We start from the raw sequence: 13426 nt of genomic DNA on the forward strand, positions 1-13426 counted from the left end.
CCAGCAGAGGAGCAGACTGAACTGTGAGTACACCAAACACTACACCTTAGCCCCAGATTACCCCCCTGCACCCCAATTAACCCTTTGATCACCCCTTTGATCGCCCCTGTCAATCACTATTGAAAGGAAAAAAAGTGATCAGTGTAAACTGTCACTTTTTTTTTTTCACTAGTATTGGCTGTTAGGTTTTAGGGATAGTTTAGGCCCCTTTGGTAGGTAGTTTAGCGTGAGTTAGCACCCAGCCCACCGCACCGCAGTCACTTATTCGCTGTTTAGCGTATCGCTAATCAGCATTTGTACTTTTATAGTATCTGTAAGTGATCAAAACTGATCACGGTCAGATCTATAATAGTATTAGTGTCACCTTAGCTCGCCCTCCACCCAAAACGCAGTGTTTGCCCGATCAGGCCTGATCGGTCGCCCACACGTGCGTTCACCCACGCCCGCCCCACCGCAGTGACAAAAAATATATATTTTTTTGATCACTGCACATTCATTTTACACGCACTGTGGCGATAAAAAAAATCAGTTTTGATATTTTTTATCAACCGCAGCAGCCTCCAGGACTTTGCTAGCCTCCCCTTTGTAAGACAGGCTTGCTTTTTTTCTTGGGTAGTCTCAGGGAATACCCCTAAATTTAGTAGTCCAAAATGTCAAACAGGGGGTATTCTTCTGAAGAGGCCTACAGGATTCTGACCCAGTCGGATGAGGAGTGGGAACCCTCATCTGACGAATCTAGCGGGTCAGAATATGAACCTGTAGAAAGCAGTGGCTCTCTGACCCAAAGTTCGGACGAGGAGGTTGAGGTCCCTGGCAGCACCAGGCGTACCCGGCCCCGTGTCGCTAGACCACAGGTTATGCAGGATCCGCTTCAAGAGCAGCAGAGTGGGGCTGTCGCTGCCAGATCACGTGGTGAGGCATACACCAGCAGCGCAGCCCTCCCTGGACCTAGTACCAGCACTGCCGTACAACATGGTGACGTGGCGAGCACCAGAAGGGCAGTTGAAGCTGGCACGGTGGCACGTGCAGTAGTTACCCCGTCGCAGCCACCGCACAGACAGGCCCGTAGAGCCCCTAGAATCCCTGAGGTGCTGGCAAACCCTGATTGGCAGTCACCAACTTCAGCCGCACCATTAGTTCCCCCTTTCACCGCCCAGTCTGGAGTTCGGGTTGAGACGGCTCAAATCGGTTCGGCCCTGGGATTTTTTGAGCTGTTCTTGACTGCGGAGCTCTTGGACTTAGTCGTGGCAGAGACAAACCGGTATGCCACACAATTTATATCCGCCAACCCGGGAAGCTATTATGCCCAGCCTTTCCGGTGGAAACCAGTCCAAGTTTCCGAACTTAAAATTTTTTTGGGCCTTCTCCTCAACATGGGCCTGACAAAAAAGCATGAATTGCGGTCATATTGGTCCACGAACCCGATTCATCACATGCCCATGTTCTCTGCTGCTATGTCCAGGGCACGATTTGAGGCCATCCTCCGTTTCCTGCATTTTAGCGACAACACCTCCCGTCCCAGAGGCCATCCAGCTTTTGACCGGCTCCACAAAATTCGGCCCCTCATAGACCATTTCAACCATAAATTTGCAGATTTGTATACCCCCGAGCAAAACATCTGCGTAGACTAGTCCCTAATACATTTTACCGGGCGCCTTGGCTTCAAACAATACATCCCAAGCAAGCGTGCCCGGTATGGGGTCAAATTGTATAAGCTCTGTGAAAGGGCCACAGGCTATACCCACAAATTTCGGATCTATGAGGGAAAAGATCAGACCCTGGAGCCGGTCGGTTGCCCTGACTACCTGGGGAGCAGTGGGAAGACAGTCTGGGACTTGGTGTCACCCTTATTCGGCAAGGGGTACCATCTTTATGTGGACAATTTTTACACAAGTGTGGCCCTCTTTAGGCATTTGTTTCTAGAACGGATTTGCGCCTGTGGCACCGCGCGAACTAGTCGCGTGGGCTTCCCCCAACGGCTTGTAACCACCCGTCTTGCAAGGGGGGAGAGGGCTGCCTTGTGTAACGAAGAACTGCTCACGGTGAAATGGAGAGACAAGCGTGACGTTTACATGCTCTCCTCCATTCACGCAGACACGACAATCCAAATTGAGCGAGCAACCCGTGTCATTGAAAAGCCCCTCTGTGTCCACGACTATAATGCGCTCATGGGAGGGGTGGACTTCAATGACCAGATGTTGTCTCCGTATTTAGTTTCCCGCAGAACCAGACGCTGGTATAAGAAGGCGTCTGTATATTTAATTCAATTGGCGCTGTATAATAGTTTTGTTCTCTACAGTAAGGCTGGGAGAACAGGATCCTTCCTCAAACTCCAGGAAGAGATCATCGAGAACCTCCTTTACCCAGGAGGTTCTGTGGCCCCATCCACCAGTGTAGTTAGTCGTCTACACGAGCGACATTTCCCCAGTGTCGTTCCTGGTACCTCAACCCAACCGTCACCCCGAAAAAGATGTCGTGTCTGTAGCAGGAGTGGAATAAGGCGTGACACCCGCTATTTCTGTCCTGACTGTCCTGACCACCCTGCCCTATGCTTTGGTGAGTGTTTCCGGAAGTACCACACACAGGTACACCTAGCATAGGGATTGCATCTCACAGGACAGGCACACAGGGCTATTAGGTTCCTTTTACTCACAGCTGCTGCAAACCTCTCCTTTCACCTGGGATAAAGTGCATAACGTACTTCGCCACATCTTTGGGCGCTTTGCACATTGTCCCATGGGGAAGGAGAGGTTTGTTCTATAAAGGTAAAAAAAACTAAACAAAAAAAAAATTACCGGTAAGTAAAAAAGTTAAAAAAAGTTAATATGTTCTGTTCTAAAGTTAATAAAGTTATTGCGTTGCGGCCTGGTTTTTTCTTTTTTGTTTTGTTTTTTTTACCTTTCAGGTGGACCAACCGATCGACTAGCTGCAGCACTGATGTGCATTCGGACAGAAGCATTGCGCTGCTGTCAGATTACACGCAAGTCGGTGTATGCGGCGCTGCAAGACGAGATTTCTCCTCTGCAGTAAAAGATACGTTTGCCGAGGCATATGAGCTGAGGAGGTGGCGGTGTTCATATACTTTGGCAAACACTTTGTATATATAAAAAAAAAAATCCCGGCAATGATTTATTCATCCACATCGATTGATGTGAATGGAGAAATCGGGTTTGCCAGGGCATACGAGCTAAGTGGGTATGGATGTTGGGCGGAGCTCCTATGTCCTGGCAGACGCCTTTCCCCTCCTTTTTCTTTTTTTGGCAGAGATTTTTTCATCCACATTGATCGATGCGAATGAAGAAATCTGTGCCGTTCATTTTTTTCTTTCAGCCCAGAGGCTGAACGGAAAAAAAAAATCTCATTGCCTGTATGCTCAATATAAGGAGAATAGCAGAAACTCCTAATGCTGGGCATACATGTAATGATTGCAGAGACCCTCAAATGCCAGGGCAGTACAAACACCCCACAAATAACACCATTTTGGAAAGAAGACACCCCAAGGTATTCGCTGAGGGGCATATTGAGTCCATGAAAGATTGAAATTTTTGTCCCAAGTTAGCGGAAAGGGAGACTTTGTGAGAACAAAATCAAAAAAATCAATTTCCGCTAACTTGTGCCAAAAATTTTTTTTTTCTATGAACTCGCCATGCCCCTCATTGAATACCTTGGGGTGTCTTCTTTCCAAAATGGGGTCACATGTGGGGTATTTATACTGCCCTGGCATTTTAGGGGCCCCAAAGCGTGAGAAGAAGTCTGGTATCCAAATGTCTAAAAATGCCCTCCTAAAAGGAATTTGGGCACCTTTGCCCACCTAGGCTGCAAAAAAGTGTCACACATCTGGTATCTCTATTCAGGAGAAGTTGAGGAATGTGTTTTGGGGTGTCTTTTTACATATACCCATGCTGGGTGAGATAAATATCTTGGTCAAATGCCAACTTTGTATAAAAAAATGGGGAAAGTTGTCTTTTGCCAAGATATTTCTCTCACCCAGCATGGGTATATGTAAAAAGACACCCCAAAACACATTCCTCAACTTCTCCTGAATAGAGATACCAGATGTGTGACACTTTTTTGCAGCCTAGGTGGGCAAAGAGGCCCACATTACAAAGAGCACCTTTTGGATTTCACAGGTCATTTACCTACTTACCACACATTAGGGCCCCTGGAAAATGCCAGGGCAGTATAACTACCCCACAAGTGACCCCATTTTGGAAAGAAGACACCCCAAGGTATTCCGTGAGGGGCATGGCGAGTTCCTAGAATTTTTTGTCACAAGTTAGTGGAAAATGATGATTTTTTTTTATTTATTTTTTCATACAAAGTCTCATATTCCACTAACTTGTGACAAAAAATAAAAACTTCCATGAACTCACTATGCCCATCAGCGAATACCTTGGGGTCTCTTCTTTCCAAAATGGGGTCACTTGTGGGGTAGTTATACTACCCTGGCATTCTAGGGGCCCAAATGTGTGGTAAGGAGTTTGAAATCAAATTCTGTAAAAAATGACCAGTGAAATCCGAAAGGTGCTCTTTGGAATATGGGCCCCTTTGCCCACCTAGGCTGCAAAAAAGTGTCACACATCTGGTATCTCCGTACTCAGGAGAAGTTGGGGAATGTGTTTTGGGGTGTCATTTTACATATACCCATGCTGGGTGAGAGAAATATCTTGGTCAAATGCCAACTTTGTATAAAAAAAATGGGAAAAGTTGTCTTTTGCCAAGATATTTCTCTCACCCAGCATGGGTATATGTAAAAAGACACCCCAAAACACATTCCTCAACTTCTCCTGAATACAGAGATACCAGATGTGTGACACTTTTTTGCAGCCTAGGTGGGCAAAGGGGCCCATATTCCAAAGAGCACCTTTCGGATTTCACAGGTCATTTTTTACAGAATTTGATTTCAAACTCCTTACCACACATTTGGGCCCCTAGAATGCCAGGGCAGTATAACTACCCCACAAGTGACCCCATTTTGGAAAGAAGAGACCCCAAGGTATTTCGTGATGGGCATAGTGAGTTCATAGAACTTTTTATTTTTTGTCACAAGTTAGTGGAATATGAGACTTTGTAAGAAAAAAAAAGAAAAAAAGAAAAAAATAAAAATCATCATTTTCCGCTAACTTGTGACAAAAAATAAAAAGTTCGATGAACTCACTATGCCCATCAGCGAATACCTTAGGGTGTGTACTTTCCGAAATGGGGTCATTTGTGGGGTGTTTGTACTGTCTGGGCATTGTAGAACCTCAGGAAACATGACAGGTGCTCAGAAAGTCAGAGCTGCTCCAAAAAGCAGAAATTCACATTTTTGTACCATAGTTTGTAAACGCTATAACTTTTACCCAAACCATTTTTTTTTTACCCAAACATTGATAAAAATAAAAAAAACACATGTAGAACAATAAATTTAGAGCAAAATATATGGATCTCGTTTTTTTTTGCAAAATTTTACAACTGAAAGTGAAAAAACGAGATTTTTGTATAACTTACCAGTAAAATCTCTTTCTCGCTCTTTCCTTGGGGGACACAGAAGACCTTGGGTATAGCTCATCTCCATAGGAGGCGTGACACTAAGTGAAAGCTGTTAAGCCCCTCCTCCACAGCTATACCCTCAGCCTGGAGAGAGAGACTGCCAGTTGCGTGTCCAAGCAGTGAGAAAAGGCAAAGTCCAACAAAGAACCAACAAGCCAACTACCCAACGGGTAACACAAACTCGGAAACCGTGTAGAGAAAAACAATGAATGGGTGGGTGCTGTGTCCCCCAAGGAAAGAGCGAGAAAGAGATTTTACTGGTAAGTTATACAAAAATCTCGTTTTCTCGCCCAGTTTCCTTGGGGGACACAGAAGACCTTGGGACGTTCAAAAGCAGTCCAAAAGGGGAGGGACCACAGCTCCAAGGCGAAGCACCCGAAGGCATCAAGGAACCGCCGCCTGCAGACCCAGGCGGACCAAGGCAGCATACGCCGAAGCCAGAGTATGCACCCTGTAGAACTCTGTAAAGCGTGCAAGGAAGACCTGTGGCCGCCTTGCTCAAATGCATGGCCGAAGCCCAATACCTCCGGCCCAGGAGGCACCGACCGCTCTGGTGAAATGAACGGTGACAGCAAAGGCAGAATCCTGCCCTCGGTGCGGTAACCTCAGCAATAGCCAATCTGATAAAGCGGAGGAAAACGACCCTGGAGTCCGTCAACTCTAAGCGCGGACCTCCAGGAAACCCAAGAGACCGAACGTCGACAAGAGTCGGAGATCTCCAAGTAAAACCGGCAAGGCCCAAACAACGTCCAAATCGGTGAAGTGTTGAAGCGAAAGGCAACACCACCTTCAGAAGGAAGGAACGGGATGTAGAAACAGCCCTGTCCTGGGAAAAGACAGAAGGCTCAGAACAAAAAAAGGGGCCATTCAGGCACCCGTCAGAGACACGACTGATACGGAAACACAACCGTACAGGACAGGCGGGGTAGAGAGAACTTCTGTAACGGCTCCAAGGAAAAGATTGGAGCGCCGAGAGCTCAGTATGTAGTTCCCAGGGCGGTACCGAAGGACAGTACAGAGGAACCCAAGAGCCATTTCAAGTAAGAAGGTCTTGACAGGCCCAGAGGGCCGGGGAACGCTGGAAGAGGAAGAACAGCGCTGACACTTGACACCTCAAGTAAAGGAATCTCAGTCCCAGGTCCAGGCCGGACTGGAAAAAAGACAGAACCATGGGGAGAGAAAAAGTCAGAGTGGGGAATGCACAGCTTCCCACAGAACCCCAGACAAAAAAACCATAAGTCTTACGACAGATCCTGGACGAAAATACAGCCAGGAGCGGACAATAGCGAACCCGCTGGAGTCGCCTGGCAAGCGGGCGAAAACCCAATGTGATCAGGCGCAGACCAGTAACACGGGCAGAAGTCGACAAAACTGGTCCAGTCGGCCCCCGAGCAACGTTGTCCCGTATACACCCAGTGGGGGAGCAGAAGGACAGACGGAACGGAACCAAAGGGTCCGCCCAGTATCCGCCAGATCCCAGGACAAGACAGGCTAAAGTCCATGCTGATGTAGCCATGTTCTACAGTCCCGGTGTGGGAGATCAAAGGACAATCTGGACCGAAAGGTAGTCCCCCCAAGTTACCGAGAAGGTAAGTCTACAGCAGGACCATTGTCTTAGAATGGACCACGCAATCTGCACTCAGCGGGAGGACAGAACGCGGTAGACTCGGTAAATAGGCACAGCCAATACAGCCAGTGTGAACAAGGGAGACAGAACGAGGCCAAAAGGAACACCGGAACCATCCACATGAACAACCATGCTCTTCCCAGAGGGGAGGACAGTGAAGGAACAGCCTCTGAAGTCTGGCGGGACAGAAGCCACATCGGAGTGATCTGTACCGAGTGGGAGCCAAACAGAGCCAGCGAGATAAGGTAGTCGAGACAGAGGCCGGCATAACACCCTCCAACCGAACGGAGGAGTGGGCAACAGGGAAGCCATAGGACAGCTCAAAAGCAGAACCCTGCTACACTGCGAGATGCCCGGTTCACCGCCTCGCAGAAGGCGAATACCCTGAAGAACCCAAGGTGGAGGTCCTCCGACCTGGGTAATCGAGCACCCAAGAGAATTTGGGTGACCTTCCCGAGAAAAGAAGCCCGCACTTGGTAGCAGATCAGACTGAAGCGTAGAGGCGCCAAGAGGAAGGACTCATACCACACTACATCCGAAGAGGAGGAAATTTGAGCAGGCAAGGGAACCGCAGTCCTGCCAGAGCCAACGAAGAATTCGAGGGGCGCTCCAGACAACAGCACTCTCGACCATGTGACCACTAGCGCAGGGAAGCAATACCGCGGAAGGACGAATGGGCACGCATCTAGGAACCACGAACACTCCCTGGGATGAAGGGCCAACTAAATGAATGAGTACCACCCAGCTCCGTGCAGCATAGAGCAAGTAGAGCCCGTCCGGGTCAGGTGGACAGAATGAACTCCTTAGAGACGAGTGCAAGGCTTGCGGCAAGCATCGTATCCCAAGAAAACAAAAGTATGCCGCAGGAAGCAGATGAGGCATACGTACGAGCAGCCCGTAAGCAGTGAGAAGGCCAACCCACCTACAGGAGGAGAAGGCATACACGGCCCAAACAACGCACAAGAACGTCCGCTCACTGCAAAAGGTTAATTCAGCGAAAAAGGGGGCTCGCCACAGAGTGCCACAGCATGTACGTAATTGCAAAGTGCAACCTGCAAGGGAGTTATGCACAAGCCTAGTATAGCATGCGATGGAACGCAAGCAGTCCGCCCCGAAAGGGGGGAAATTGTATCTGGCAAACTGCAGTCGGCAAGAGTGCAAAGGCCGGTCCCAAAAGGGAGTGATGCCTAAGGCCGTACCTACTTCAGAGAAGCAGGACATACCATATAATCCAGCAGGAACGCAGGAGGTCCACCTAGTGAAAGGGGAACATGCACAGGGTTATCCTAGCATTAAGTGAGTGTGCAATAATACACCCAACACTGACTTAGCGAGAGTGCAACTACTCTGCCAATGAAGGGGGACATGTACAAGTCCAGCACAGCCATACAAGGACAGCCGTGAATCTCATGAGCGTGCCAAATTCTGCCCATGGAATGTGGGGTGGTCACGCACAAGGCCAGCACCGTATCCAATGGGAGTGCAAGCGTTCCACCCATGTTAGAGGGCCATGCTCATGGCCAGCAAGGTATCCGGTGAGAGTGTAGCATGCCGCCCAGACAAAAAGGGGGGGTAATGCACATGGCCAGCATCTCATCCAGGGAGAGTGCGTGCACCCGCCATGTATGGGAGTCATACACATGGCCAGCAACGTACTGGTGAGAGACAAACACAGTCAGTGAGAATGTATGTATGTCACCTGAGGAAGGAAGGCATGCCCATGGCAGGCAGCGAATCCAGCGAGAGTGCGTACACCGCCCACGGAAGAGGGGTCATGCATATGGCCGACAGCGGATCCAGCGAGAGTGCAAGCACCCCGCCATGTATGGGGTACATGCACATGGCCAGTAACGTACCTGCGAGAAAACACCACAGACAGAGGGATGTATGTATGCTGCCTGAGTCATGCCTATGGCTGGCAGCGAAACCAGTGAGAGTGCAGCATAGTAACATAGTACATAAGTACATCATAGCCCATCAGAGAGAGTGCAGCGTTCCGCCTATGGAAGGGGGTCGTGCACATAGCCAGTACCGTATCCGGTGAGAGTGCAGTATTCCGCCTAAAAAGGGGGGGTCATGCACATGATCGGCAACTAATCCAGTGAGAGCGCTGCCTTCCGCCCATGGAAGGGGGTCACGCGCATGGCCGACAACGAATCCAGTGAGAGCGCTGCGTTCCGCCCATGGAAGGGGGTGACGCACATGGCCGGCAGTGAATCCAGCGAGAGTGCAGCGTTCCGCCTAGAGAAGGGGGTCGTGCACATGGCCGGCAGCAAATCCATAGAGAGAGTGCAGCATTCCGCCTATGGAAGGGGGTCGTGCACATGGCCAGCACCGTATCCGGTGAAGGTGCAGTATTCCGCCTAAAAGGGGGTCATGCACATGGCAAGCCGGCAGCCAGGGAGAGTGCAGTATCCCGCCTAGGAGGGGGGGGGTGCACATGGCAGGCACCATAACTGGAGAGATGATGAATGCTGCCTACGGAAGGGCCGCATGCACTTGGCCAGCGCCGTATCCTGGAAGAGGGCAGGAAAACCGCCTAAAAGGGGAAATGCCCTAGCAGCGACGCAGGTTGGGAGCGCAACACAATGCCGCCTGTGGAAAGAGGGCATGCAGACATGCAGCACTACTGATGAGGCTGCAGCGTCCTGCGCAGTCCAAAAGAAATCTGTTATTATTATTATATATATATATATTTATTATTATTTCTTTTTTTTTTTTTTTTTTTTATTAAAAACACAGCCTCTCTGAGGCTAAAGGGTGCCACCATATAGGAGCACAGATAGTCAGGAAAAAGGAAAAAGGGGGGCCAGCCATACCGGCCCATTGGGATCCGGCCTGTACCCAAAGGGTTAACATGGATCCGGCCTGGAGGGCGGCGCTGCGATCCCCTGGGGGCGGAGGAACCTCCCGGCGGGAAAAATTCGCGCCTGGAGAAGTTCCCGCCCCCTCCACCAGAGGCCGGAATTTTGCGGCCTAGTAGGCCGTGAAGCCGGGGACTAAATTTGCGGCGCCCGGTATGTACCGCCAGGACCTGAGGCGGAGTGGCGCATCAAACCTGCCGCGGGTGCCCACCCCGCGGGCCGGTCGGAATTGCGGCCCAGCAGGCCGCGAAGCCTGGGCCAAAATTTGCGGAGCCCCATCGACCGGCACCGACGGTCGGCCGGGGCCTGCTGGGCCTAGAAGTCAAGCCCAAAGCCGGCCGCGGGAGCCCACCCCGCCGGCCGGAGGAGTCAGGGGCCCAGAATGGCGGCTTGCCGGCCGTGGGAGCCCACCCCGCCGGCCGGAAGAGTCAGGGGCCCAGAATGGCGGCTTGCTCGGAATGGCGGCTTGCCGGCCGCGGGAGCCCACCCCGCCGGCCGGAAAAGTCAGGGACCCGGAATGGCGGCCTGGCAGGCCGCGGAGCCTGGGCTAAGATTTTTGCGGCGCCCGGCCGCACCGGAATACCAATGTCGGCCGGAGGCGAGGCCTTACTCCACAGCCGTCAGGAGCCTCAGGTCTGGAGCAACACTCCGGTAGGAGATGTAGGGGGGGACCCAGAGACCGGGTGCCTGTGCTGATAAAGAAATAAACTATGTTGCCGCTTCTGTAGCTGGCTGTGGAGACAGCCACTGGCTGCATGTCCCAGGCAGGAAGGGGGCAGAAGGAGATTGCCGCTCTGCGGCACCCCAGGGGCCAGCATAGATCCAGCAGGGGACTAGAGGCCCAATATGGGGGTCAGGCACGCAGGAGACCAGGGTGGGGGGGTGGGAGACGTAGGGCTGGAGAAGCCAATCTCTTACCACAGCCGTCTTCACCCTCGGTCCATTCCAGCAGGGTCGCCCCTTCAGCTACTGGCACCGTAGTGGCAGGACGCTGGAAGAGGGACTTGGCGTGCGGGCGACCCTTGCGCTGGCGGGATGTAGGGGAGCTGGGCTGCCCTGATCCACCTTGTCTTCTGTGGGGGAGGCAGCAGTGCGGGTGACCGGCACTGGCGCAGCTCAACCCCGGGAGAACAGAGAGGTCTAGTGCGTCTCTGTTATCCCTGATGATCTGGAACAAAAAGAAAAGAAAAAACTAAAAAACTAAAATTTAAACAAGGAGAAACCAGCCCTGCAGAGCAGGGAGTGTCTTGCCTCCTTGGACACTAAGCAAAAAACTGGCAGTCTCTCTCTCCAGGCTGAGGGTATAGCTGTGGAGGAGGGGCTTAACAGCTTTCACTTAGTGTCACGCCTCCTATGGAGATGAGCTATACCCAAGGTCTTCTGTGTCCCCCAAGGAAACTGGGCGAGAAATGTCATTTTTTTGCAAAAAAATCGTTAAATTTCGATTAACAAAAAAAAAAGTAAAAATGTCAGCAGCAATGAAATACCACCAAATGAAAGCTCTATTAGTGAGAAGAAAAGGAGGTAAAATTCATTTGGGTGGTAAGTTGCATGACCGAGCAATAAACGGTGAAAGTAGTGTAGGTCAGAAGTGTAAAAAGTGGCCTGGTCTTTCAGGGTGTTTAAGCACTGGGGGCTGAGGTGGTTAAAGGGGTTGTCTCACTTCGGCAAATAGCAGTTATTATGTAGAGGAAGTTAATACAAGATACTTACTAATGTATTGTTATTATCCATATTGCTTCCTTTGCTAGCTGGATTCATTTTTCCATCACATAATGCACCGCTCGTTTCCATGGTTACAACCACCCGGCAATCCATCAGTGGTGGTCGTGCTTGCATACTATAGGATAAAAAAAAAATCAGTAGCCTATGTGTGCTCCCCACAGACGCAGCCACCAAATAGGCCAGCGATTTTTCCTATAGTGTGCAAGAACGACCACCACTGATGGTTTGTCGGGTGGTTGTAACCATGGAAATGAGAAGTGTTTAATGTAAAGGAAAAATTAATAGTTAAAGGGATTATCCGAGTTATGGGGAAAAAAATTAAAACCTCAAAATTCATCAGGACATACATATACATTGGTTAAGCTTGATTTCTTAAGAGAGAAACCCATATGTCCACCTTCTCATGGTTCTGTTATTGCTGTGTTTACATGCTGAGGAGGCGTATAACAGTGCCTGAGCTCTCCCTCATGAATATTTGTGGGCGTGAACAACCTGAGCTTCCCCCTCACCCTGCTCTGCACAACCTAAGTTTGCATTTTAAAAAACAGTCACATGATCATCTCCTAGCTCACACAGGCAGATCTTCCTGTCACATTGCAGATGCAGCTACGGCTAGGATGCAGCTACGGCTCTATCTATAAGATGGACATATAGCTGTATCAAAGCCATCGCTGTATCAAAGCCACCGCTGTATCAAAGCCACCGCTGTATCAAAGCTATCGCTGATTCTAAACTATCGCTGTATCTAAGCTACCGCTGTATCTAAGCTATTGCTGTATCTAAGCTACCTCTTTATCTAAGCTATCGCTGTATCTAAGCTACAGCTGTATCTAAGCTATTACTGTATCTAAGCTATAGATTAGATAAAGATATATCTTGGATGCAGATATAGATATAGCTATAGCTATATCTAAGCTATATGATGGACAATTATTTCCTTTTTTCCCCAGGGGGGGTATTAACATTATAATGGGGACTTGTTGAGGGGGCCAGGGCTGTAATAACAATCCCCAGAAGCGGGAGGGGAACGTGTAAACTGGCCCAAGTGAGGGAAGGAGCCAGACACATACCCTGCTGCTGCTGGAGAAAATCTATCACCTCGGCTCTGGTAAGTATCGCACATGAGCGATCGCTTACCATCACCGAGGCTGTGTGAGGAGAGGGAGAGAGGGGCGGGCACCAGAGGCTCTGACGTCTCGTTTACAGAGCCGGGCCACTCCCTCAAGCAGGGAAACGGCTGTAAACGAAACGTCATCAGCAGAGCCGAGGCAGTGTGAGGAGAGCTGGAGGGGGGAGGGCACCAGAGGCTCTGACGTTTCGTTTACAGAGCCTGGACACTCCCTCAAGCAGGGAGAAGCTTGTAAACGAGACGTCAGTGCCTGAGCAGGGTTGATGACGTCGGGGGTCACATGACCCAAATGTGAACTGGCTAAACAGAGCAAAATAGCTAATGTAAGTGATTTACAAAATAGTTTCATATAATACTATAAGTTATTAGCATAAATGTATTAAACTCGGATAACCCCTTTAATCCAGCCAGCAAAGGAGGCAATATGGATAATCACAATACATTAGTATCTTGTAATAACTTTCTCTACATAATAACTGCTATTTTCTGAAGTGACAACCCCTTCAAGTGGACCTTCCGGACCTTTTTACCAGGGGCTATAAAGAAATC

At 49.9% G+C, this 13426-nt stretch overlaps 1 protein-coding gene across 3 annotated transcripts in view; it reads right to left on the bottom strand.

Annotated features, from left to right (window-relative positions):
* LARP4B (La ribonucleoprotein 4B) overlaps positions 1-13426 on the bottom strand; it is a 123822-nt gene that overhangs the window by 40873 nt on the left and 69523 nt on the right. The window lies entirely within an intron of this gene.

This window comes from Bufo bufo, chromosome 5, assembly GCF_905171765.1.
Source record: "Bufo bufo chromosome 5, aBufBuf1.1, whole genome shotgun sequence".
In the NCBI taxonomy this organism is placed as follows: domain Eukaryota; kingdom Metazoa; phylum Chordata; class Amphibia; order Anura; family Bufonidae; genus Bufo; species Bufo bufo.